Source organism: Ovis aries, chromosome 20, assembly GCF_016772045.2.
Source record: "Ovis aries strain OAR_USU_Benz2616 breed Rambouillet chromosome 20, ARS-UI_Ramb_v3.0, whole genome shotgun sequence".
Classification (NCBI taxonomy): domain Eukaryota; kingdom Metazoa; phylum Chordata; class Mammalia; order Artiodactyla; family Bovidae; genus Ovis; species Ovis aries.
The window spans coordinates 30,042,840-30,067,213 of NC_056073.1; the positions used below are offsets into that span (position 1 = coordinate 30,042,840).

A 24,374-nucleotide genomic window follows, 5' to 3' on the forward strand; every position below is an offset into this window, starting at 1 on the left:
ATTGAGAACTTTCAGATGCTCAAGCTGGATTTAGAAAACACAGAGGAATTAGAGATAAAATAGCCAACATCCACTGGATCATAGAAAAAGTATTCTGCTTCATTGATCACACCAAAGTCCTTGGCTGTGTGGATCACAACAAACTGTGGAAAATTCTTAAAGAGATGGGAGTGCCAGACCACCTGACCTGCCTCCTGAGAAATCTGTATACAGGTCAAGTAGCAACACTTAGAACCAGACATGTAACAACAGACTGGTTCCAAATTGGGAAAGGAGTACGTCAAGGCTGTATGTTATCACCCTGCTTATTTAACTTACATGTAGAAAGTACATACATCATGTGAAATGCTGGGCTGGATAAAGCACAAGCTGGAATCAAGATTGCCGGGAGAAATATCAATAACCTCAGACATGCAGATGACAGCACCCTTACAGCAGAAAATGAAGAGGAATTAAAGAGCCTCCTGAAAGTGAAAGAGAAGAGTGAAAAGGTTGGCTTAAAACTCAACATTCAAAAAACAAACATCATGGCATCCGGTCCCACCACTTCAATGCAAATAGATGGGGAGACAATGGAAACAGTGAGAGACTTTCTTTTCTTGGGCTCCAAAATCACTGCAGATGGTGGCTGCAGCCATGAAATTAAAAGACACTTGCTCCTTGGAAGAAAAGCTATGACCAAGCTAGACAGCATATTAAAAAGCAGAGACATTACTTTGCCAACAAAGGTCCATCTAGTCAAAGCAATGGTTTTCCCAATATTCATGTATGGATGTGAGAGTTGGACTATAAAGAAAGCTGAGCACAGAAGAATTGATGCTTTTGAACTGTGGTGTTGCAGAAGACTCTTGAGAGTCCCTTGGACTGCAAAGAGATCCAACCAGTCAATCCTAAAGGAAATCAGCCCTTAATATTCATTGGAAAGACTGATGCTGAAGCTGAAACTCCAACACTTTGGCCACCTGATGCTAAGAACTGACTCACTGGAAAAGACCCTGATGTTAGGAAAGATTGAAAGCAGAAAGAGAAGGGGACAATAGAGGATGAGATGGTTGGATGGCATCACCAACTCGATGGACATGAGTTTGAGCAAGCTCTGGGAGTTGGTGATGGACAGGAAAGCCTGGCCTGCTCCAGTCCATGGGGTTGCAAAGAGTCATGACTGAGAGACTGAACTGAACTGAACTGAACTGTGCCTTCAAACATGAAAGAAGGTCCAACCCAGTTGTCAACAATAGACTAACAGAAAACTTTAATGATAATGTGGTTTTAGCATGTGATATAGGGGTTAGAAAAATTAGAATTGCATTCATATTTCAAAACTCCTTTAATTCCTAACTACTTAATTAGCTCATATCTCTAATAATTAAATAGACATAAAACTGATGTTGAACCTTGCAACATCAGTCTTGCAACAGGACTACTCATCCACGGATACACAAATTAATTAGAAAATACTAGTCCCATCCATGTCATTAAGAGATGAGTTTGCAATTCAATTTTATTTTATGTTTATAACTTATCAAGATATTAATACACTCACAGTGATTTGCTGTAACAAAAACTGCAATAACAATGCAGGAAACAAATTGTTAACTCAAAGCTATATAGTCATACAGAGAAGAAGTACAACAGAATAGATAATAAAACAACCATGTTACAATACAATGTATTTTTGTGGAGTGGGGGAATGAAAATATAAGTCCAAATACAATAGAGAGGATATAAAATGTCAAATGTTAAAGAAAAAAATTTTTTAATAGATTAACCAAACCAAATCCATTAACCAAATATTCACTACGGTATTTAGATTCATTTAGAAGAGTGATATTTTTAAAATGCCACAAATTACAATGTACTGGAAATTACATTCTTTACAACTGTTTGAACTTATGATTTGAAATTTTTAGATGCTGGTCTAAAAATGTACAAGGGGTACATAATTTTTCAAAGGGGTATGCTTTCAAATTTTGAAGGCTACTACTCTAGAGCAAGAATTCTTAACATGTGATGTCACACAGTGGCTATAAACAAAGACTTAGGAGTTAGTCTTACTAGTTGTGTGACATTGGGCAAGTGACTTAAATTCAGCTCAGTCTACTTACCTGTAAAATGGGGACAGTAAAAATACCCTATCTATAAAGTTGTCAAACTTGAGTAGACACTAGAATCACCTGGAGGGTTTGTTAAAACACAGACTGCAGGCCCTGTTCCCAGGGATTCTGCCTGAGGAGGTCTGGGGTCAGGCCCCCAAACCTGCATTTCTAACAAATTTCCAGGTGACACTAATGCTGCTTGCTCCTTTCATCTATCTCATAAAGTCATTTACTGTGTGGATTAAAAATGTTAGTACATAAAGCAATTATCCTTCAATTAAAAAATAAATCAATTTTAAAAATATATATGTCCTTTAAAAAAAAGTTAGTACCTAAAAATTCTTATAAGTCCACTGGCCCAAAGCAGGTACTAACACACATTAGCCATATCATCAGTTAGAATTTGATTCACTGCAAAAGAAAATTTTACTGCAGTGGGTTAAACAGAAAGGAGTTAGCACATGTCATTTAACAAGAGGTCCTGAGGTCAATCATCCAGGGCTGGCACCACTGGTCAAGAGTGCCATGAAGTTCCCAGGCTCCTTCTGTCTTCTTTGCTCAATTGTCTTTGCTCAGTGGCTTTCATTACCATAGACTGAGAATAGCTGCTGTTCCTCCAGGAGTCTTGTCTGAATTCCAGATAGGAAGAGAGAAGAGAAAAGGAGCAGAGGGTAGAGTTGATGGAGCATGCCAGCCAAGTCACAGACCCTCCCTTTCATAATTTATTTTTTAGAGAAGTCACTTGCTTTTAAAAAATGTTTCCAGAAGTTCTCCACATGTGAATGGAGCTAATAAAATTAATCAACATTCAGTAAAACAGACTCAACAGTACTAGCCACACTTCAAGTATTCAACAGACACAGGTAGCCAGTGACTACCATGGTGGACAACACAGATGTAGGACATTTCTACCATTATGCAAAGTTCTAGTGGATGACATTAGACTACAAGATGCACCTCTAAGTCTCCTACAAGATCTATGAAGCTCTTTCTCTCCAGACTTACCTCCTGTTGCTATACACTTTAGCAAAGGTCAGCAGGCTATTTCTCAGACCTGCATTTGTTTACAATTCTGCTGCCTGGGATTGTACTCTCTCTCCACCTCGTCCATCTAGAAAATAAGAATCCTTCTTTATACACACATATTCAAAAAGCCAGAAGAACTGAACATGATGGAAGATGTATTTCTGAGCATACCTTCTCTTTTATCTATCACTACTACAAAAAATAGCAGATCCAAGAGATTATTCAATCTTTTAAAAAATCACATACAAAAAACTTGATTGAAAAATGGGAAAGGAACTTGAACAAACATTTCTCCAAAAAAGATATACTAATGGCAATAAGCACAGGAAAAGATGCGTGATGACACTAATCATTAGGCATATGCAAATCAAACCCACAGCGGTACCACCTCACATCTATATTGGCTACTATCAAAAAACTCAGAAAATATCACGTGTTGGCAAGAAGAAGGAGAAATTGGAATTCTTGCATATTGTTGGTGGAACTGTAAAATGGGGCAATTGCTATGGAAAACAGTATGGAAGTTTCTCAAAAAATTAAAAGTACAATTACGTGATCCAGCCATTCCACTTCTGGGTATACACTCACAAAGAACTTAAAGCAGGGTGTTGCGGAAATATTTGTCCACTCATATGCAATACCAGCATTATTCACAATTGCCAAAAGGTGAATGCAATCCAAGTGCCCATCAGTCAATAAATGGATATACAAAACGTGGCACAGGCATGCAATGGAAGCATATTCAGCCTTGAAAAGAAATTGTGACACATGCCACAACCTGGCTGAAACTTGCGGGCTAATATATCTTCAACCATATCTTCAACCATCTCTGATTTTTAAACTACAAAATGATCTTGGGTTTTTTTTTTTAATTGAAGAAAAATATGCTTAAACATAGAAAAAAAAATACTGCTGAGTGCCTCAGATTAAGTAGGATAAAATGAGAACTCGCTCTACTCATTCCTTGTATTATCCAAGTGTTGGACTCAGTACCCTTCTGATAAATTTCCTTCTGAGAACCTCTGTACACAAATTAAGCGCCAGTTAGGCCTCACGGCTTCGACTAGACAGTGTTAGAAGAATGGTTTCTGCCCAGAAGAACAAAGAGTCAGATGCACTTCTTGGATCGGACAGTAGCCCAGTGCACACTGGCATTACCTGGGAAATTTAAAAGCCAAGCGGTTCTAAGGTGAGAGCAGGCTGGCTGTGTAGATGCACTGCTATTTTCTGATGACTAACCCCTCCCCTACCCCCTAACCACTACACATCTCATATTTATTTAATGTCCAGAATTATCAAACAGTGCGCCTGACACAGTCGCAACATTTCTGTCTTCCGGGTAACGGTTCTCCACTACGTATCATTATCTAGAGCACGTGATCTCTCCAGCACCAGTAGCTCAAGCGCCTGAATCTCTCCCTGCATGTGTCCGCCCCTCACAACCACACCCACAAACCAAGACTCGCTACCTATTACCGTCCACAAGGCAGGCCGCTTCCGGATGGACTTTGCTGATAGGGAGCGTCCAGGCCTATGCCATCTGCTCTCGCGCCAGATACGTCTCTGCTTAATCTTCGATTAGGTTCAGCTCCTAGACCCGCGGGGGTTGTGTTGGGGTCCGGGGATAAAGCGCCGAAACTTACTTACCTTCATCCTTGCCCGCTGACATCTCCTGATTTTTTTGCAAACTGCTGCTTCTGGGCAAGAACATGCGCCACGGGGAACAACTCTAGTCCAGACTTCGGTGTCTGGACATTTACCAAAGTCCTGCCTTTGTCAGATCAGAGGCTGCGAAGCCTGGTCCTTCTCTATCTGCCTGGAAGGTCCAGGCAGTCTTGCTTGAGCACGAGATCCAGGGCGTTTGTTCCGGAGATCGCGGAAGCCTGCTGCCAGGAAAACAAGAACGCGAACGCTTACGCCTCTGGGGTAGAATAGAGAGACAGGATGGTTTACTTTCACTGGCCTTATTTCCAGGTCCTCTCTAGGACCGTGGGAGGTTTCTGCATCTCTGTGGTTATTTCCACAGCTTCCTGTGCCTTTTCTCTGTTCTAGGCCCTGCCTTCCTAAATGGGTTGGGAAGGTTTGACAGAGAAATCGTTTGGGAAAACTTCAAAAGTATATATGCAAAAAAAGAATAGTACCATTAATTCGATGTACCTGTCTATCAACTTATGGCAATGTTATTAACCTATAACCCAGCCCTCATTCCTTCAGACACATTGCATGAATCTCAGACCTGTGTCACTGATAAATTTAACACAGCCCAGACTAAGCTGAGTTAGACGCTTGCCTCGGGCACAAAATTTAGACTTCCAAAAAGCTTTGCAATAGAGACAATAACATTTGAAAGTATTTTTAAAGTAAAAATTAGTGCAAAAAACTATAATGAATACAATATCAATATTTTAAATAGAGAATCAGTATTACTGATTCTTTCCTTTTGCCCAGCTCCTACATGACTGACAAAAGGCTGAAACTTAAGTATCTCTAAGAATGAGGTTGCTTTTGAAAAACATAATCACAATATCATTATCACATCTAAAAATAATACCAAAAATAAGATCATCAAGTATCCAATCATTGTTCAAACTTTACCAGTTTTGTATATTTTATAAATATACTATATAACATATTATAAAATCATATGTGAGTAACAAGGAGGGCTGGAGTGAGAATTCTCAGGCATCTTTTATCTAAGGTGCATAAGTTATCAAGACCTTGAACATAGATCACTTGAAGCATTATGTCATCATCAAAGATTTGGCAACAAACTTCCAACAGGCCTGGTCCAGAAAAGTTGTCTTGGGAAAGCTGATATCTGGGAATGAAGTTTATGTGAATGAAAGAGTAGAACAGTAGGAAAGAGGTAGAAATGAGAAGGTCTCTCAGATAGTGGTAATGGTAGGTAAGGGTACTAGAATGGAGTACTGAAGAAGAAAGAAAATCAAGGAATGTGGACAGGAATAGAAATATAAAAGGAGAAACAAGGATCATAATCAGTGGAATGGGTAAAGAGGAAAGATTATTATGGCTCTGAAATAGCACAGGAAAGAAAAAAGAGAAATATGATATTTATCAATCAGAAAGATGAGTAAGAAGATCACAGTCCATGAAGGAGTAACTGCATTACTTTGGCCTTTATTTCCCGCTGTATAGATTTACCATAACTGCACCATACAATGTTGTTAACTAATCAGGGATCTTAGATGCAGAAGATAGAATCCACACAAATAAGGTAAAATTAAAAGGGATTTCTTATGCATTCACAGAGTTTCTTGGAGACCAGAATCAAGTATATATTACGCGACACTGCCAGAAGCACTCAGCCATGAAAATGCTTCCGTAGAAATCTTACTGCTGCCACTTCTGGTTCCACAAAATCCTAGACAGTAGCTGCACACAAACCAAAATACCCGCAACAACCTTGCATGTGTGAAAGGATTTCAAGCTAAAATCAAACCAGAGGATATGAAATGAAATGTCACATATTCACCCTCTGAAGATTGGGAGGTAAGAGTGAAGAGACTTATTTCCCCTAAAATGCCTAATTTACAGAAGACAGAGACTTATCTCCTAATCAATGAGTAGCCTCTAATCTGACTGGACTTGCCCCTGTTTGCATTCTTGATCATAAATACAACCACCTTAAAAACCTCAATAGACCTATCTTGCTATATATCATGAGTTTCCTGAATTGTAATTCCTTTGCTATTCTTGAATAAACTCTATTTTTGGTAATTTGAACTTGTCTCAGTTTACCTCTTTATTTATGTTGACATATGTCAGAAGAGCTATTCAGCCTTTATCTCACAACATTCATTTCTCCCAGTCTTATACTGCAAAGTCAAGTGGGCCTTAGGTAGCATCATTATGAACAAAGCTAATAGAGGTTATGGAATTTCAATGGAGCTATTTCAAATCCTGAAAGATGATGCTGTGAAAGTGCTGCACTCAATATGCCAGCAAATTTGGAAAACCCAGCAGTGGCTACAGGACTGGAAAAGGCCAGTTTTCATTCCAATCCCAAAGAAAGGCAATGCTAAAGAATAAGCAAACTGCCTCACAATTGCACTCATTTCACATACTAGCAAAGTAATGCTCAAAATTCTCCAAGCCAGGCTTCAACAGTATGTGAACCATGAACTTCCAGATGTTCAAGTTGGATTTAGAAGAAGCAGAGGAACCAGAGATCAAATTGCCAACATCCGTTGGGTCATCGAAAAAGCAAGAGAATTCCAGAACAACATCTACTTCGGCTTCATTGACTATGCCAAAGCCTTTGGCTGTGTGCATCACAGCAAACTGTGGGAAATTCTTCAAGAGGTAGGAATATCAGACCACCTTACCTGCCTCCTGAGAAATCTATATGCAGGTCAAGAAGCAGCAGAACTGTACATGGAACAACAGACTGGTTCTAAATCGGGAAAGGAATATGTCAATATACAATATTGTCACCCACTCTGCTTATTTGAAGTCTATGCAGAGTACATCGTGTGAAATGCTGGACTGGATGAAGCACAAGCTAGAATCAAGATTGCCAGAAGAATTATCAATAACCTTAGATATGCAGATGACACCACCCTTCTGGCAGAAAATGAAAGAGCCTCTTGAGGAAAGTGAAAGAGGCTAGTGAAAAAGTTGACTTAAAACTCAACATTCAGAAAACTAAGATCATGGCATCTGGTCCTGTCACTTCATGGCAAATAAATGGAGAAACAATGGAAACAGTGAGAGACTTTATTTTGGGGGGATCCAAAATTACTGCAGATGGTGACTACAGCCATGAAATTTAAAAGACACTTGTTCCTTGGAAGAAAAGCTATGACCAACCGAGACAGCATATTAAAAAGCAGAGACATTACTTTGTCGACAAAGGTCTGTCTAGTCAAAGCTTTGGTTTTTCCAGTAGTCATGTATGGGTGTGAGAGTTGGAGTATAAAGAAAGCTGAGTGCCAAAGAACTGATGCTTTTGAAGTGTGGTGTTGGAGAAGACTCTTGAGAGTCCCTTGGACAGCAGGGAGATCCAACCAGTCCATCCTAAAGGAAATCAGTCTCGAATATTCATTGGAAGGACTGATGCTGAAGCTGAAACTCCAATACTTTGGTCACCTGATGTGAAGAACTGACTTCTTAGAAAAGACCCTGATGCTGGGAAAGATTGAAGGCAGGAAGAGAAGGGGACGACAGAGGGTGAGATGGCTGGATGTCATCACCGACTTGATGGACATGAGTTTGAGTAAACTCCAGGAGCTGGTGATGGACAGGGAAGCCTGGCATGCTGCAGTCCACGGGGTCGCAAAGAGTCGGGACACGACTGAACTGAACTGAGTCTTACACAAGCACATCTGCTCAGCAAAAGCTGTGTGACACAGGAAGTCCTAGTGACAAGGAGATCTGAGAACTGGAGATTTTACTGCTGCAGGTTTAGTGTACAGGAGGCACATTGCAACAGGGTTGCAGAGGTGTAGAGTGAGAAATCTTTACTACTGGTCATGGTTGCTACCTGGTATCCATTTCACACTTTTTCCTTCTTAAGAAACTGATTTTGTTCCAATATCCATCATTCATACCCATAAATTGAAGAACTCAGGAGACTCTACCCGCATTTTAAGTTCCAGGGCAATTTATGAGTAGTCTAAGATGAATATGTAAATCCTATGCCTTTATAGGGAGAAGGCAATGGCACCCCACTCCAGTACTCTTGCCTGGAAAATCCCATGGATGGAGGAGCTTGGTAGGCTGCAGTCTATGGGGTCGCTAAGAGTCAGACACGACTGAGCGACTTCACTTTCACTTTTCACTTTCATGCAATGGAGAAGGAAATGGCAACCCACTCCAGTGTTCTTGCCTGGAGAATCCCAGGGACGGGGGAGCCTAGATGGTGGGCTTCCGTCTATGGGGTCACAGAGAGTCGGACACTACTGAATCGACTTAGCATGCATGCATGTATGCCTTTATAGATGATTGATTTACAAATTTAGGTTTAAATCGATAAGCAAAAGCATTCCCCTGCTAGCTGTTATAGGTTCAGAGGTAGGCAGATCTAAATTGTCATAATCACACTTTAATGATTGAGAGGAGAGGTTATGCTTTTCCTTTGCGTTAAGAGCAAAGAACATTTTGCCCAAGGTGCTTCAGGCTGCAATATTAAAGACAGCTGTAAGATTAGGCAGCCTAAGCGTAATGCTGACAAACTGGTTAAACTTGGTTCTATTCTTTCACATTGTTGGTCATCCCAGTTAGACTTAAATTAAAAAGTGGTCATCCCAGTTAGACTTAAAAAGTGGCCCATACAGGGATCGAACCCACAACCTTGGTGTTATTAGCACCATGCTCTAACCAACTGAGCTAACCAGCCCTCATATAAATTACTATTCTTCCTTAATGTTTTGATTGTATTGACCTTCTAGAATTTATCACAAATGGGAATATCAGTCCTATGTATACTGGTCCACTTCTGTTAAATGGAAACAAAAGAAAAAAGTCTACCAGGGTCAAGTATGAACATTGCCTTTCAGAACATGCCTTCTTGGAACCAATGCAAATGCATTTTGTAATGCAAACTCTTTTGTAACAAGTACAAAAACCATTTTAAATGAAAATGGCAAATTGGAACATTTGATAGTAAGGACTTTGATATATTTGCATATTGGAGACCGCAGTAATAGATGGTGAGAGAAGGGAAAAGAGTTTTTCTACCTGCAGACTCTCTGGGAATGAAGAGAATAAGTGCTTGAAGAATAAGAATGAATAAGAATAAATACCAGCAGTATTTTTAAAGAACAATTTAATTAAAATAATCCATCCATCCAAACATCCATCCCTGAGAAAAAATTAAAAGCTTCCTTCCGAGAGCAAATAATGGAAATGTAATGCTAGTGATAAATGAAAGGCATATGACCTTAATAATGAGCTAGAAAAAAACTCAATGTGAAAAATCTCTACATGAACCCAGGGAATAGTAATGAATAAAGCTTTCCATGAACAAATGAGAAACTAGGTCTGAGGTGGAAAAAAAATGAGCTGATGCTTAGGACAAGTAGAAAAAAAATATACATTGAATTTGGGAATGAATGTGGTGTGAGAATAAAATGGACCTGTTTTTTAAGGTTGCTATGCAATACTTCAGTTCTAGTTTTTCAGAACTTTCTATTTAGATATCACAGGTGTAAATAAAATCTTATTTAGCCATTATTGTGGACCAAAGACTACTTATGTGTTTTAAATGAATTAACATATTTAAACATAACTAATTTATGAGGTGAATACTACAATCATTCTCGTTTTACAAATAACCGAGGACAGAGTTTAGAGTCAGCATTCTGATGATTTAACCTTACGGAACTTCCTTCTCATTGTCACTAAACTGCTCCTTAAAATCGGTGTTTATCATTTTCTTAGTGGATGCCATAGTCTGAGGACCCTCCTATTCTAAAAGCCAACTTTGTAGCATCTTGATTTATACCCCAGGATATTAATTGCTTCAATTTCAATTAATATTAATCTCATCTCTAATAGTGAATATGTGACATGGATCTGAAAACTCCTATCCCAGGTAAGGAAAACTCTGAGCATCAGCCACGTGCACTATATTATTATTGCAGGGCAATTCTTTCTAGCAATTTTACTGTATTATTTAGTGATTCACTTCCTTCTCTTGGTTCCCCAATAAGGAAAGGAGATATATTGAGAGCAAACACCCTAGAGACATTGATTTTTTTTTTCCTCTCTCTTTTTCCTCTGATTTTTTTTTCTCTCCAAGAAACAGTTTCCTTACGGAAAACAAAACGAAACGAAATAAAGAAAGAAAGGCCCTCTGTTGTACCTTTTAGCTCTGCTTTGTTATTTGGAGTGGGATCTGTTCACTCAGCCTAAGCAGGCTCTAGAACCCACTAGCAAGGAAGTTTGCAGGCCCTCCGTCTCTGCAAAGAGGTTCCAATGCCATCTTTAAGAACAAAAATCAAAGACAACCTTGGCCCGTACGGGGATCGAACCCACGACCTTGGCGTTATTAGCACCACGCTCTAACCAACTGAGCTAACCGGCCAGGATAATGTGCTCGCCCTTCAAATTACAAACGATACTTAAACAGCATTGTTTTGCAGTTTACGGTGAGAAGAGTGAGTTGCTTCCATTCTTTTTCTCGTCTTTCCTCAGTGGCCGAGAAAATGGATGAAAAAGCTTCTCATTCTGCCTCAAGAAAGTGTCCTTCTTCCGGAAAAATTTAAAGGTCTCTCAAACTTCGGATTCTGACCCAAGAAGATTCAGGCCTACGTCCTTAGGCAGAGACCGCGACGGCTGCATCACGGAAACGACCACGAAGCCTCCAGAGGCCTCGAAGGACTCGACTCCGGCGCGCAAGATCCAGATTCCTCTCTACTCTTGGAGATCCTAAAGCTTCCCTCGGAAGCCTCGAATCCCATGAACCTGAACCCTGTCGCCGCCTGGCCTCTGGGTGGTTTTGCCGGCCCCGCCACCCGAAATCCGCAGCCCCAGGTATCCGGCTCCGAGCGCAGGAATGTGAGTCTTGGTGTTGCAGTCTTGGTTATCAAACACGTGGTGGCGCCCGACGGACAGGCTGCGGCAGCGGGCGCGAAAGAACCTTGGGGATGGGAGGGCGGAGGCCGGGGCTGGGCAACTGAGAAAAGAGGCAGGAAACCCCATTCGAGAGGCTTAACTGCGAGGTGAATCCTGCGGGCAGAGGTCAACCCAGAGAAGGGCCGGCAGAGGAGCTAATTCCCTATTCGCCCTCTGCTCTTTTCTGGATTCTACTTCCCTCCTTTCCAACACGACTGTTCCTGTTAAGTTGGGGATAGTAATGTTTTTAGAAGTTAACTGACCTGTGTTCATGGGGTTCTCAAGGCAAGAATACTGAAGTGGTTTGCCATTTCCTTCTCCAGTGGACTGAAATCAGATTGATTATATTCTTTGCAGCTGAAGATGCAGACGCTCTATGCTGCTGCTAAGTCGCTTCAGTCGTGTCCAACTCTGTGCGACCCCATAGACGGCAGCCCACCAGGCTACCCCGTCCCTGAAATTCTCCAGGCAACAACACTGGAGTGGGTTCCCATTGCCTTCTCCGGGAGACTCTCTATACAGGCAGCTAAAACAAGACCGGCAGCTGACTGTGGCTCAGATCAAGAACTCCTTATTGCAAAATTCAGATTTAAATTGAAGAAAGTAGGGAAAACCACTAGACCATTCAGGTATGACCTAAATCAAATCCCTTACGATTATACAGTGAAAGTGACAAATAGATTCAAGAGATTAGATCTGATAGAGTGCCTGAAGAACTATGGAGGTTCACAACATTGGATAGGAGGCAGTGATCAAGACCATCCCCAAGAAAAAGAAATGCAAAAAGGCAAAATGGTTGTCTGAGGAGGTCTTACAAATAGCTGAGAACAGAAGAGAAGCTAAAGGCAATGCAGAGTTCCAAAAAATAGCAAGGAGAGATAAGAAAGCCTTCCTCGGTTATCAATGCAAAGAAATAAAGGAAAACAATAGAATGGGAAAGACTAGAGATCTTTTCAAGAAAATTAGAGATACTAAGGGAACATTTCATGCAAAGATGAGCACAATAAAGGACAGAAATTGTATGGACCTAACAGAAGCTGAGGATATTAAGAAGAGGTGGCAAGAATACACAGAATAACTATACAAAAAATATCTTCAAGACCCAGATGACCTTGATGATGTGATCACTCACCTAGAGCCAGACATCCTGGAATGCAAGGTCAGATGGGCCTTAAGAAGCATCACTATGAACAAAGCTAATGGACGTGATGGAATTCCAGTTGAGCTGTTTCAAATCCTAAAAGATGATGCTGTGAAAGTGCTCCACTCAATATGCCAGCAAATTTGGAAAACTCAGCAGTGGCCACAGGACTGGAAAAGGTCAGTTTTCATTCAATCCCAAAGAAAGGCAATGCCAAAGAATGTTCAAACTACCGCACAATTGCACTCATCTCACACGCTAGTAAAGTAATGCTCAAAATTCTCCAAGCCAGGCTTCAACAGTACATGAATCCTGAACTTCCTGATATTCAAGCTGGATTTAGAAAAGGCAGAGGAACCAGAGACCAAATTGCCAACATCCGCTGGATCGTTGAAAAAGCTACAGAATTCCAGAAAAACATCTACTTCTGCTTTATTGACTATGCCAAAGCCTTTGACTGTGTGGATCACAACAAACTGTGGAAAATTCTTCAAGAGGTGTGAATACCAGACCACCTGACCTGCCTCCTGAGAAATCTGTATGCAGGTCAAGAAGCAAGAGTTAGAACCAGACATGGAACAACAGACTGCTTCCAAATAGGGAAAGGAGTATGTCAATGCTGTATATTGTCACCCTACTTATTTAACTTATATGCAGAGTACATCATGTGAAATGCTGGGCTGGATGAAGCACAAGCTGGAATCAAGATTGCAGGGAGAAATATCAATTAACCTCATATATGCGGATGACACCACCCTTATGGCAGAAAATGAAGAGGAACTAGAGGAACTCTTGATGAAAGTGAAAGAGGAGAGTGAAAAGGAACTCTTGATGAAAGTGAAAGAGGAGAGTGAAAAGGTTGGCTTAAAACTCAATATTCAAAAAACTAAGATCATGGCATCCTGTCCCATCACTTCATGGCAAATAGATGGGGAAACAATGGAAACAGTGAGAGACTTTATTTGGGGGGGCCCAGAATCAGTGCAGATGGTGACTGCAGCCATGAAATCGAAAGACGCTTGCTCCTTGGAAGAAAAGCTATGACCAACCTAGGCAGCATATTAAAAAGCAGAGACATTACTTTGTCGACAAAGGTCTGTCTAGTCAAAGCTATGGTTTTCCAGTAGTCATGTGTAGATATGAGAGTTGGACTATAAAGAAGGCTGAGTACCGGAGAACTTATGCTTTTGAACTGTTGGAGAAGACTCTTGAGAGTCCCTTGGACACCAAGGAGGTCAAACTAGTCAATCCTAATATAAATTAGTCCTGAATATTCATTGGAAGGACTGATGCTGAAGTTGGAGCTCCAATATTTTGGCCACATCATGCAAAGTTCTGACTCACTGGAAAAATCTTTCTCTGGTGCTGGGAAAGATTGAAGGCAGGAGGAGAAGGGGACAACAGAGGATGAGATGGTTGGACGCTCCAGGAGTTGGTGATGAACAGGGAAGCCTGGGGTGCTGCACTCCATGTGGTGGCAAAGAGTCAAACTGAACTGAGGAACTGAACTGAATTGACCTGTTTGCATATGTATCTATGTATATTACATAGTTTCTTTTGGACATGCACTGCTAGTAAATAAATTCTTAATATAATACTTGGTATTCACTTTTTTTTTTTTTTCCTGGAAATGGAAATCATACTCTTTGGCTGGCTGAATCTGTCATTTTTTCTTGCTTTCCATTTCACTAAAACTTTGCTTTTAATATCATACATATAAATGATTCTTCTGGCCCTTCAGCACCTTTCACTAACTTTGTGCATCTTTTAATCAACTTGTAGATGTCTTCATTTGTTTTGTTCTTTGGTGAAAATTCTGTAAGTTTGTATAGCAGAATATTATTAGTAGTACCTGACATTCTGGTTCTACTCAGTTATGGTTAAGTGGTTTTTTAGATGGTAGACTGCAGTCACTTGCTTTGTGTTAAAGATCAGTTCCCTGGGAAATAAACATTGAGATGGAGATGGAGATGCCAAAGCAGTGACCCAGGGGAGGCTGCAAGGCCAGCTGCAGGGCCAGAGCTTGCCTCCTCCTCCACCCCTACCCACCACCCCCGACCCCCACCCGCCTGCTTCTGCTGATTCATCGCAGCTCCAGCTGGCAGCAGCCTTTTCTGGGGATGGCTGCTGCTGAAATTCGTCAGAGATAACCAGTTGCTTCTCCTTGAGCCTGGTGTAAGATGGTGTTAGAGTTTTATTGGGATCACTCTTAGAATCGACCACAATGAGAGAGTGAAGGAAACAGGATTAGGAAGAGACAAAAGTTGAACTTCATGTTGTAAAAGAAGCCTCAGTTCAGCTTACCAGGTATCTGAACCTGAAATGGCCTGTTAGTAATATTCTGAATTCAGGCTGGATTTGAGCTACACTCAAGGGTTGGTGTACTCTTGAGCAAGGTTTCCTCTTTTCTGTTGTGGATAGCGCCCAGAGTAACCCAGCCGTCAGCCATTAGAAGTCAACATTCCTGAAGTGGAGAAATAAGTGCAACCATTCTGGAGGGTGATTTGACAGGTGCATCACACCACTGTTCTTTCAGAAATCTTGTGTCAGATATATACTTTTGACCAGTATCTTTGACCAGGAACCCCTGCTTCAACACACTAATATAGAAGAGAGCAGGTGTGGCTAAAATAATATGATGGCTAATAGAAGATCATTTCATTTTTTCTTTTGGGCTTCAACAAAGGTCTCTGACACACACTCCCCCACCCCCTAACACTTCATACAATCCCCAGCCCCCGCCCCACCCACCCTCTCCCCTGTTTGCCAGAGTTTATAATCGAGTTGAATCCAGTGGTGTCCACTCTGAAACAATTTCTCGAGGAGATAGTCATCTTAATCTAGTACCTGTATTTATTCTTCCAAAAGAACATTTTTCTTTGGTTTTGACTGACACAATGTTGCTTCCCTCCCCTCCCCCCCCCCCCCCCCCCCCCCCCCCCCCCCCACCCCCACCCCATCACCTGGCAAACCAGTTTCTAAATTCGTTATAGCGGAGAGACATATGAAATTATGTTCAAATAGAATGTAACTAAGACCTTTGCCAAGATGGGCTCCGTGGCTTAGCTGGTTAAAGCGCCTGTCTAGTAAACAGGAGATCCTGGGTTCGAATCCCAGCGGGGCCTGTGGGATTCTTATCCTGTCTCTGGTTTTTGCGATTTTAACCTCATAGGAAATATTTTTCTCTAAGTGAATAGAAACTAACTTGAATTGACACTGGATGAATATCCTAATACTCAGGACTTAAGCTTTGCTTGGGGAAAAAAGGGGTACTTTGTAGAAGAGGACAGAGGTAAAAGGGCAAATAATATCCGGAGAAGCACTCCCGACACATAAGATCAGAAGTAATTTAAGGACTCCCATTATTTGTCTGAATCATGACATTAGCAGTGGATAGGTAGCCTAGCCTAGCAGAGGTTTGCCCTTTTGTCTAACTATTGGAATCAAGTGAAGGAGATTCAACAGCTTTAAATACATGCCCTTTCAGATATCCTTTAGATTTGTCTGATTACTAGAGAGCTTTAATTATGTTTTTGCAACCTCAGATACACTTGGAGTAGGGTTGGCACTCAAGTTTTTTGTTTTATTTTTAAATAGACTATTAAGTAGCTAATGGCTTTTCTAATTTCAAGGTAATATGTAGGAGTATTAGTACCAAGCATCTTTAAGGAACAATGGATAGGGTAGGAAGACAGAGACCCATGGTCAGAAGTGATTAGTTTAAATCTTCTGTCATTGAACCTTTTCTTGCTACTCACCACTTCTAGGAAGCCTTCAATTTTCCTTTGCATTTCTGCTCTTAGCCTCATCCTAAAGAAGGTAGGGGGGAAAAGAGAAAGGGGAAAAAAAAAAAAAAAGCACCTAATGTAAATGTTGAATTGAGTACTGTAATAGCTGTTTCTACTTTTCAAGTGATTCTGTACTCTAGGTCATCACTGAAGTTTTTGAAAAGAGACGAATATGGTTAGTGACAAAGAAGAATGGTTAGTGACAAAGCATATAAAGCATCTAGAAAGAGTTTAGAAACAAATGAAGTCTTACACTTTTTTCTAGACAGATTTTTACATAAAAGTTCTGATAAAGACATTAAGTCCTAAAAACAAAGATGTTTCTGCTTATCTGCAATTTCTTTTGACATTCTAAGATATATCTTAAAATAATTAGGCTTTACAAATGTCCACTTCCCCATACTTAGTAATGTGCACAAAATTCTACAGGCAATGACTGCACCCTAGGTACCTTCTTGCTTCTCATTGTCACGGCCTAACAGATTATTTACTCCTTTTTTGAGCATCTGGGAATGCAAATGTGTCAGAAGACTGACATATTAAAGAATCTCTTAAAATGGAGTTGAATCTAATCAGTGAAATCCTGTACCTCTAGAAGTGTTCAGTACTTAATAGGTCTAAATGATAGAAGGTTGTTATTCTATAAAACAGTTGTAAACAAGTCATGGACATTCTCAATTGTGTCTTTGTTAAAGGGACTTCTCCCTAGTTGAACTACTCTTTCTTTCTTGACCTACCTTATTCTTCATTCAAACTTCCTTCCCCATTAAATGTTCTCTGGCTTGGGATCCTCAAATGGACAGCTCCTCTTTTGTGCTCTGAGGGTACAACTGACATTGTCTTAAGCCAGCTGTGTGGTTCTTTCTTCTTCATGTCCAGGTATATACTTCCCATGTTGGACACTGGATAAAATTTGGTGAGCAAATTCAAATGGGATGTCCCTTGAAAAGGTGGAAAAGTAAGGCATGGTGATGAGGGAAAATGTTAGAGATAGAGGAGTCTCTGGAGCTGACCCTTCCTTGGCTGCCTGCCTGGAGCTGATCTTTCAAAATATCTATGTCTGAAAGAGGTCTCTGCCTAATTTCAAACTCACATTTCCACTGCCACCAGGATTTTACATGAGTACCACTGGCACCATACACCATGAACTCAACTGATCATTATTTCCAATGGAAATCTATGATTAAACTTGACTCTTCCTGCTGCCTTACCCCACCAATCAAATTATTACAGTCTTCCTGATTTACATTCAACATATGTGAGATGTTTTTCTCTCTGTTCATCTACTTGGTTCTTATTTGGACCTTCTTCACTACAATCTCTAACAGCCTCTTCCTGTTCTCCCTGTCTTCAAGACTGGCCATCTGAAGTCATTCTCAACCCAGAAGACATATATCTCTGGCTTAAAATATAAAACATCATTTCCTCCCTAAGATTTCCCAGTCTTAAACCTTTTTTCATTTTCTAATATATGGATTTAAACCTATATATTTTCCTCTAAGCACTACTTTAGTTGCATGTTGTATTTTCATTCTTTCAATTCTAAGCATTTTCTAGTTTCCATTGTGCTTATTATATTTTACTTAGAAGTGTACTGCTCAAGTTTCCCAGTATTAGAATTTTTTTAGTTATCATTTTGTTATTGACCTCAAGTTTAATTCTGTTATTGTCAGAAAACATTTTTTTAAATTGTTTGAATCCTTTTAAATTTATTAAGACTTGTTTGGAGGGCCCTTTTTGTTTTGGTTTATGTTTAATGTGCACTTGAAAATAATGAGAATTCTGCTGTAGTTGGATGTTCTGTGTGATAAATGTCAACTAGATCAAGTTGATAGTTACTAGCTATGGCTCATCTTCTCAATTCCTGCTTATTTCCCCTTTTCTGTAAGTTTCTCATCAGCTACTAAAAGTGATCTTTAAATTCACCAACCATAGCTCTGCTTACTGTCGTTCTTGTTTTAGTTTTCTCAGTTTTGCTTCATATAAGAATTGACATGTCTTCTTGCTGAGTTGATCACTTTATCATTATGAAATGTTCGTCTTACTTTTTACTTTGATGTCTCCTCTGTTTGTAAACCAGGTTTCTAATGGTTGGTGTTTCCATAGTTCCCCGACACTTTATTTTCAACCTGTTGTCTTATTTTTCAAGTGTATTGCTTGTAAGCAGGACACAAAAGGCTCTTGTTTTCCTTTATTTTACTATTTAGCCAGCCCATTTATGCCTTTTAATTATTTATTCCATTTATATTAAAAGCAATTATATATATCTGGGTTTAAGTTGACATCATTATTTATTTTCCATTTATCCTACTTGTTCTCGGTTCCTCCTTTTCTACCTTCCTTTGAATTAATATTTCTTATTCCATTTAATCTTTATTTCACCTAAGATGTAGTATCATTTCCCTCCAGCTGCTTTTAAGATGTTTTTAATCTTAGTTTTTCAAGAATTTAAACATAATTTGGCTAATTATAGTTTTCTTTATGTTTATCCAGATTGTTATTTGCTGAGCTTATTCAATCAATGAGTTTGCCACGTTTCCCCCCACTGAGCTCTAAGTACACTTAAGTTTAGAGCATTTTAATATATGTAAATCACACTTTAAAAAAATAAATAAACCTTCAGTGTATATGTAGATGACATCTACACTCCAAGAATTAAAGATTAGTCTCTACTCCCTCTCTTATCAGATTCAAATTGAAATATACCTTCCTCTGTTTGGGAGGCACATCCATCTTGCCTTTGATCTGGCCCATACATCACCATTTAGTCTTATTTCTTTCCACGTCTTGCTTCAAATGCTTGGATTCTCACCCCCTCCACCCCAAAGATTATTCCTATTTCGTTCAGTTCCCGATAACAACAACAACAAAAATTCCCTTACTAACCTCTAACCATCATACTTCTTTTCATCTATTAAGTCTTAGAATTGGTGTCATTTTCTCTTGGAAGCTTTCAAGGGCATTCCAATTTTTTGGCTGTTCAAGCAGGCTTTTCTGAACATTATGGTAGATATGTTTGGTAAACGCATTTCTACTTGTATTTATTATTGATTTAAAAAAGAAAAAAAAAACGAAGAAAGAAAAATGGAAACATTTCGAAGACCTAGGACAAGAAAGAATATTGACCTCTACCTGTTCACGCCTCAGGCCTGGTTTCCGTAGTGTAGTGGTTATCACGTTCGCCTAACACGCGAAAGGTCCCCGGTTCGAAACCGGGCGGAAACACGCTTCTCCTCGGTGTTGTTTACCATTTCCGCAGAAGATCTCTGTACATTGTTTTTGCGGTACCAGACTTCAAAACATATACCACATTTGCCCTTCTCTTGAGGCCCAGGGGTTTAAAACGAAAAGCTGTCCGGACGCCCTCTGCTCTAAAGCCCGGGTTTCACCTTCCCCACCCGTTCTTTCCCCTTCTGCACTCGGCGTCCTCCTGCTGGAAGGACCGAGGGGCCAACCTGGGGTCAACTGGGGAGACCTCTGCTGCACCAGGCCTGCGCCACGCGGGCGACAGTCTCCCTTGAACCAACGGGTTTTCTGCAGAGTTTCTTCTGACCTTCAGAGAGAGAAAAGTGCTTCACTTCGAAACCAGACAGCGATCTCACAACTGTTCAGTTATTATTACTCCTATTAGTACCATCCAGTAGTTCCAAAGCTCATCAGGCGTAGATTCGGAAAGAAGAGTTGTGGGGAGCAGTTGGGATGGGGGGATGGATAAGAGGAGATTCCTGTCCTCAAAAACTCCCCGGGTATCTGTACTGGAGAAAGAAGGCTCTTACCTGCATATTTGGGAGCGCCCTTCCCCTCCGTTCCCACCACCCCAGAAAGATCCTCTGGGACTGTTTCTTCGTAGGGCTAGATTTTAGGCTATTCAACCACAGTGGAACATGCCAGACCCGCCCCCCCCCCCCCATTCACACCCCCCCCCCTCCACACACACACACACACACCCGGTTCTCCCAGGCCCAGGGCGGACTCCCGGCCCTGGCTGTTGCGGAGAGCCTCCTCTTCAGAGGAATCAAACTCGACGTTCTCCTAAAACTCAGCATCTGGCATCCAGCTCCGCCCTAAGTGGGAGGCCAGCAGGCAGAAACGGTCTTGGATGAAAGGAAGGATCTTGAGCATTCCTGAAATCAGTTACGTGCCATCAGTTTGAGGGGTTTCCCAGAAATAAGAAAGGGTTGAAAAGTTTGGTGGCTTGTTTGTGTGTATTTCATGATATATTTTGCTAAAAGTCACTTTAGAGGGATGGTTTTCCTTTTGGAACGGGCATGACACAAGAAATAGCATGTTTCCACTTGACCCACATTCAGGGAAATGACACTTTTTTTTGTCTCCAGGTGTTCAGTTCAGTTAACAACCGCGCCTGCGTTCAGTGACCACATGGGGGCGACAGAGACTGGGCTCTCCGGATGGGAAGCTGGGTCCCAGAATCTGCCCCCAATAGTCCAACCAGTAGACTAACAGGATTCTATCTTCCTGATGTGAATTCTTTCAGACTTATTGGGGGAATTTAACTGACTTTTTTCCTTAGAGGTTAAGTCACACCAGATCGCATATTCTGGATATTTTGACTAAAGGCAAAAGGAGACAGAAACGAGATGAAGCTTTCTTGGAGCAGAGCTGCGGCAGTTGGAAGGGTGATACGTTTTTCATATCTAAATACATTTTGAAGGTAGAACAAAACAGTTTCCTCACATCCACGGAATGAAAGAAAATTTGAAGTAAAGAATATTGCCAAGATTTTTTTTCTGCCTAAATACCTGAAAAGTTGAAATTGTCGCTAAGTGAAATATGCAAGCTTGTGGTTGGAGAACACTCAGAAACCAGTGATCCTCTTCTCTTCCAGCCTTGCGGGGAAATGATACCGGTTTTCAGCTGCATGAATAAAACCTGTCCTGCTGAGCTGTGATGGCCGAGTGGTTAAGGCGTTGGACTCGAAATCCAATGGGGTTTCCCCGCGCAGGTTCAAATCCTGCTCACAGCGTTCTCGTTTTCGGTGTATCCTTGACTCTTCAAACTTCCAAATAATTTACTGCCGTCCCACGCAGCATGCATGCAGAAAAATCCCTTGAAAGGCAGTTCTGACATTTTTAAAGAGAGTGGGCACTGCCAGCTTAGAGTTCCAGAATTCCCTCTCAAAGTCTGAGCCTCTGTGAGCATCCAGAGCCCAGCCTACCCACTGTCTACAGGAGGCTTGGATCACGCTCAAAAATACTGGCTTCGTTGAGGTGATTTGTTAAGTCTGTAAGAGTGATCACATGAAACCAAATCAGAAAAGAAATCATGCTTTCCCGTAGTCATTGTAGTCTCTGGTTTTAACCCCTTACTAGATTTTTAAAAATCAATCATTTCTTTGGTTGGCATGAACTGCGGATAACGATGAAAATATGAACATGAGGATTGTCCAAAGCAGCGAGGGCCAGTGGCGCAATGGATAACGCGTCTGACTACGGATCAGAAGATTCTAGGTTCGACTCCTGGCTGGCTCGTTAGGCTGTCTTTTTTTTCCCTCTCTCTAGGTACCCTTTTCTAAAGGATATGGAAACAAGTTTTTAAAGTCCTTCGAATGTATTTTCGTGGGACTGATCCTTCATTTTCTGTCCGTTGAGTCTGAAAGAGATTTCAGAATCATCAAGGGACCCATCCAGAAAGCTTTTCTTCCTACTTTTCATCACTTCTTGAACTTGAGAAAAGTGACTGAAAAAGACCATTGGAAGGGAGGTTTTTACATCAACGAAACTTGAAAAACGGGGAAAAAATTTTTTCCCTACCAGTATCTTCTACATCAGTATTTCCCCCCTCCCCCCGCGCCCCCCCCCCGACCGGGAAGAGTCCTGACTCTGAAGACCATCCTGCAAAGCTCTTTCCTCGCATGCTGCTGCTAAGTCACTTCAGTTGTGTCCGACTCTGTGCGGCATAGACGGTAGCTCACCAGGCTCCCGCGTCCCTGGGATTCTCCAGGCAAGAATACTGGAGTGGGTTGCCATTTCCTTCTCCAATACATTAAAGTGAAAAGTGAAAGTGAAGTCGCTCAATCGTGTCCGACTCTTTGTGACCCCATGGACTGCAGGCTACCAGGTTCCTCTGTCCATGGAATTTGCCAGGCAAGAGTACTGGAGTGGGGTGCCATCGCCTTCTCCGCATAGCTACTGACAAAAAGAGACATCTCCTATGGAAATGCTGAGTCAAGAAGTGTGGTAGAGACGCGATGCAGAAGGTCTTTTACCTCAGGAAGGGTGTGGTTTTCATGAGCCCGGATAGTTCAGTCGGTAGAGCATCAGACTTTTAATTTGAGGGTCCAGGGTTCAAGTCCCTGTTGGGGTGTCTCTATTTTGCTTCCCAGGTGGCGCTAGTGGTAAAGAACCTAACTGCCCGCACTGGAGACATCGAAGACGCGGGTTCCATCCCTGGGTCGGGAAGACTCCCTGGAGGAGGGCCTCCAGTATTCTTGCCTGGACAATCCCCAGGACAGAGGAGCCGGCGAGCTAGAGTCCATAGGGTCGCAGAGTCTGACACTACTGAGGCGACTTAGCACACACACCCCTGAGGCCCAGTTGGTGCTCTTCATCCCCGGTATCTACCCCACCAGCCGGAAACGTCAATTTTAGGGACATACGTAGGAGCTGGGAAACCGAACCTCAAGTGGACAGAAGAACCAAGAGGAATACCCTCCCCACTATTTTTTAAAAGATGAGCGTGTAAGGAAGGCGCGGAAAGGTAGCGTTGGAGCGGCATTTCCAAAGAGAACAGACTTGCCTCTTTCTCTGCATTAAGGCAGAACAGAGAGGCTGGGGGAGATCACTGCCAAGTGAGGGGCAATTCCTCAAACTAAACCAAAAGAGAATCTTCATAGGTGGCTAGATTTCCGAATGTGTAACTTGTATTCTCGCTCTGCACCGCAGGTAAAGTTCACAGCCACGAGGGAAACGTTTAAGCTTCTGGACCTTGGATTATAATAACCGTGGGTTGTAAAGGTCCACCCTGCCGGTATCATAAGTCCAAAACTAAACCAGGAATGGCCCGTACGGGGATCGAACCCGCGACCTTGGCGTTATTAGCACCACGCTCTAACCAACTGAGCTAACCGGCCACCACAGGAGCGCCTGTCTTTATGAAAGTAAATGTTTACATTTTTGTTTTAGTCTAAAAAATTATTTAAAATGATAACTTTCTTTTATCCCTCTCCCTCAGACCACATTCATAGACTATAATGAGGAATCTATACTATTTCAATTCTTCATATTTGGACTAGAAAATCAACGGAGAAATTTTTGTGCAGTTGAGCCTAGTTTATTTGTAGAAAAAGCACTGTAATAAGATCTTCAATCGTGGGTGAAGGGAGCCTTCTGTTTTTAAAAGCATATCCCTACTGGATCACAAATTGCAAATAATTTGTAACTTAGAGACCTATGTTTTCAAATTGGTATTAAAATTTTCACCCAGTGATACAGTGAATTCTCTGTGTCACTCATCTTCCATTTTGCGAATGGAAGAATCCAAGCACGAGGTTGGAGAAGATAGAGTGAGATGAGCTCGTTGGCCCTCGAGGAGGCTATAGTTTGTATCACCTAAAGTTGAAGGAATCTCCTGCAGCCTCGGGAAATGTCCCTTTACATTTCCTGGGGTTGCATTGGTGTTTTGTTTTGTTTTGTTTCCTACTTTTTGAACTTTCCTGCTGACCGACCCCTAGTTAAATTTTCACTGAATATACATTTAAAGCTAAATGAATCAACAAGTAATGATTTT

The 24,374-nt window shown here is 41.2% G+C and overlaps 1 long non-coding RNA gene and 8 other non-coding genes across 9 annotated transcripts; 5 read left to right on the forward strand and 4 right to left on the reverse strand.

Moving 5' to 3' along the window:
* Positions 1 to 1,483: 1,483 nt before the first annotated feature.
* LOC105603793 (uncharacterized) lies at positions 1,484 to 5,061 on the reverse strand. Its single transcript, XR_001023088.5, has 3 exons — positions 4,770 to 5,061; positions 3,102 to 3,207; positions 1,484 to 2,725 (listed from the first exon to the last, which is right to left on the reverse strand). It is a non-coding gene; the product is annotated as an uncharacterized LOC105603793 (long non-coding RNA).
* Positions 5,062 to 9,406: 4,345 nt separating this feature from the next.
* Positions 9,407 to 9,480, reverse strand: TRNAI-AAU (transfer RNA isoleucine (anticodon AAU)). Its single transcript has one exon. It is a non-coding gene; the product is annotated as a tRNA-Ile (tRNA).
* Positions 9,481 to 11,095: 1,615 nt separating this feature from the next.
* TRNAI-AAU (transfer RNA isoleucine (anticodon AAU)) lies at positions 11,096 to 11,169 on the reverse strand. Its single transcript has one exon. It is a non-coding gene; the product is annotated as a tRNA-Ile (tRNA).
* Positions 11,170 to 15,891: 4,722 nt separating this feature from the next.
* TRNAT-AGU (transfer RNA threonine (anticodon AGU)) lies at positions 15,892 to 15,965 on the forward strand. The gene has a single exon. It is a non-coding gene; the product is annotated as a tRNA-Thr (tRNA).
* A 3,815-nt stretch (positions 15,966 to 19,780) lies between these two features.
* TRNAV-AAC (transfer RNA valine (anticodon AAC)) lies at positions 19,781 to 19,853 on the forward strand. Its single transcript has one exon. It is a non-coding gene; the product is annotated as a tRNA-Val (tRNA).
* A 1,677-nt stretch (positions 19,854 to 21,530) lies between these two features.
* On the forward strand, positions 21,531 to 21,612 carry TRNAS-CGA (transfer RNA serine (anticodon CGA)). Its single transcript has one exon. It is a non-coding gene; the product is annotated as a tRNA-Ser (tRNA).
* A 432-nt stretch (positions 21,613 to 22,044) lies between these two features.
* TRNAR-ACG (transfer RNA arginine (anticodon ACG)) lies at positions 22,045 to 22,117 on the forward strand. The gene has a single exon. It is a non-coding gene; the product is annotated as a tRNA-Arg (tRNA).
* A 762-nt stretch (positions 22,118 to 22,879) lies between these two features.
* Positions 22,880 to 22,952, forward strand: TRNAK-UUU (transfer RNA lysine (anticodon UUU)). The gene has a single exon. It is a non-coding gene; the product is annotated as a tRNA-Lys (tRNA).
* A 692-nt stretch (positions 22,953 to 23,644) lies between these two features.
* TRNAI-AAU (transfer RNA isoleucine (anticodon AAU)) lies at positions 23,645 to 23,718 on the reverse strand. Its single transcript has one exon. It is a non-coding gene; the product is annotated as a tRNA-Ile (tRNA).
* Between the last annotated feature and the right edge of the window lie 656 nt (positions 23,719 to 24,374).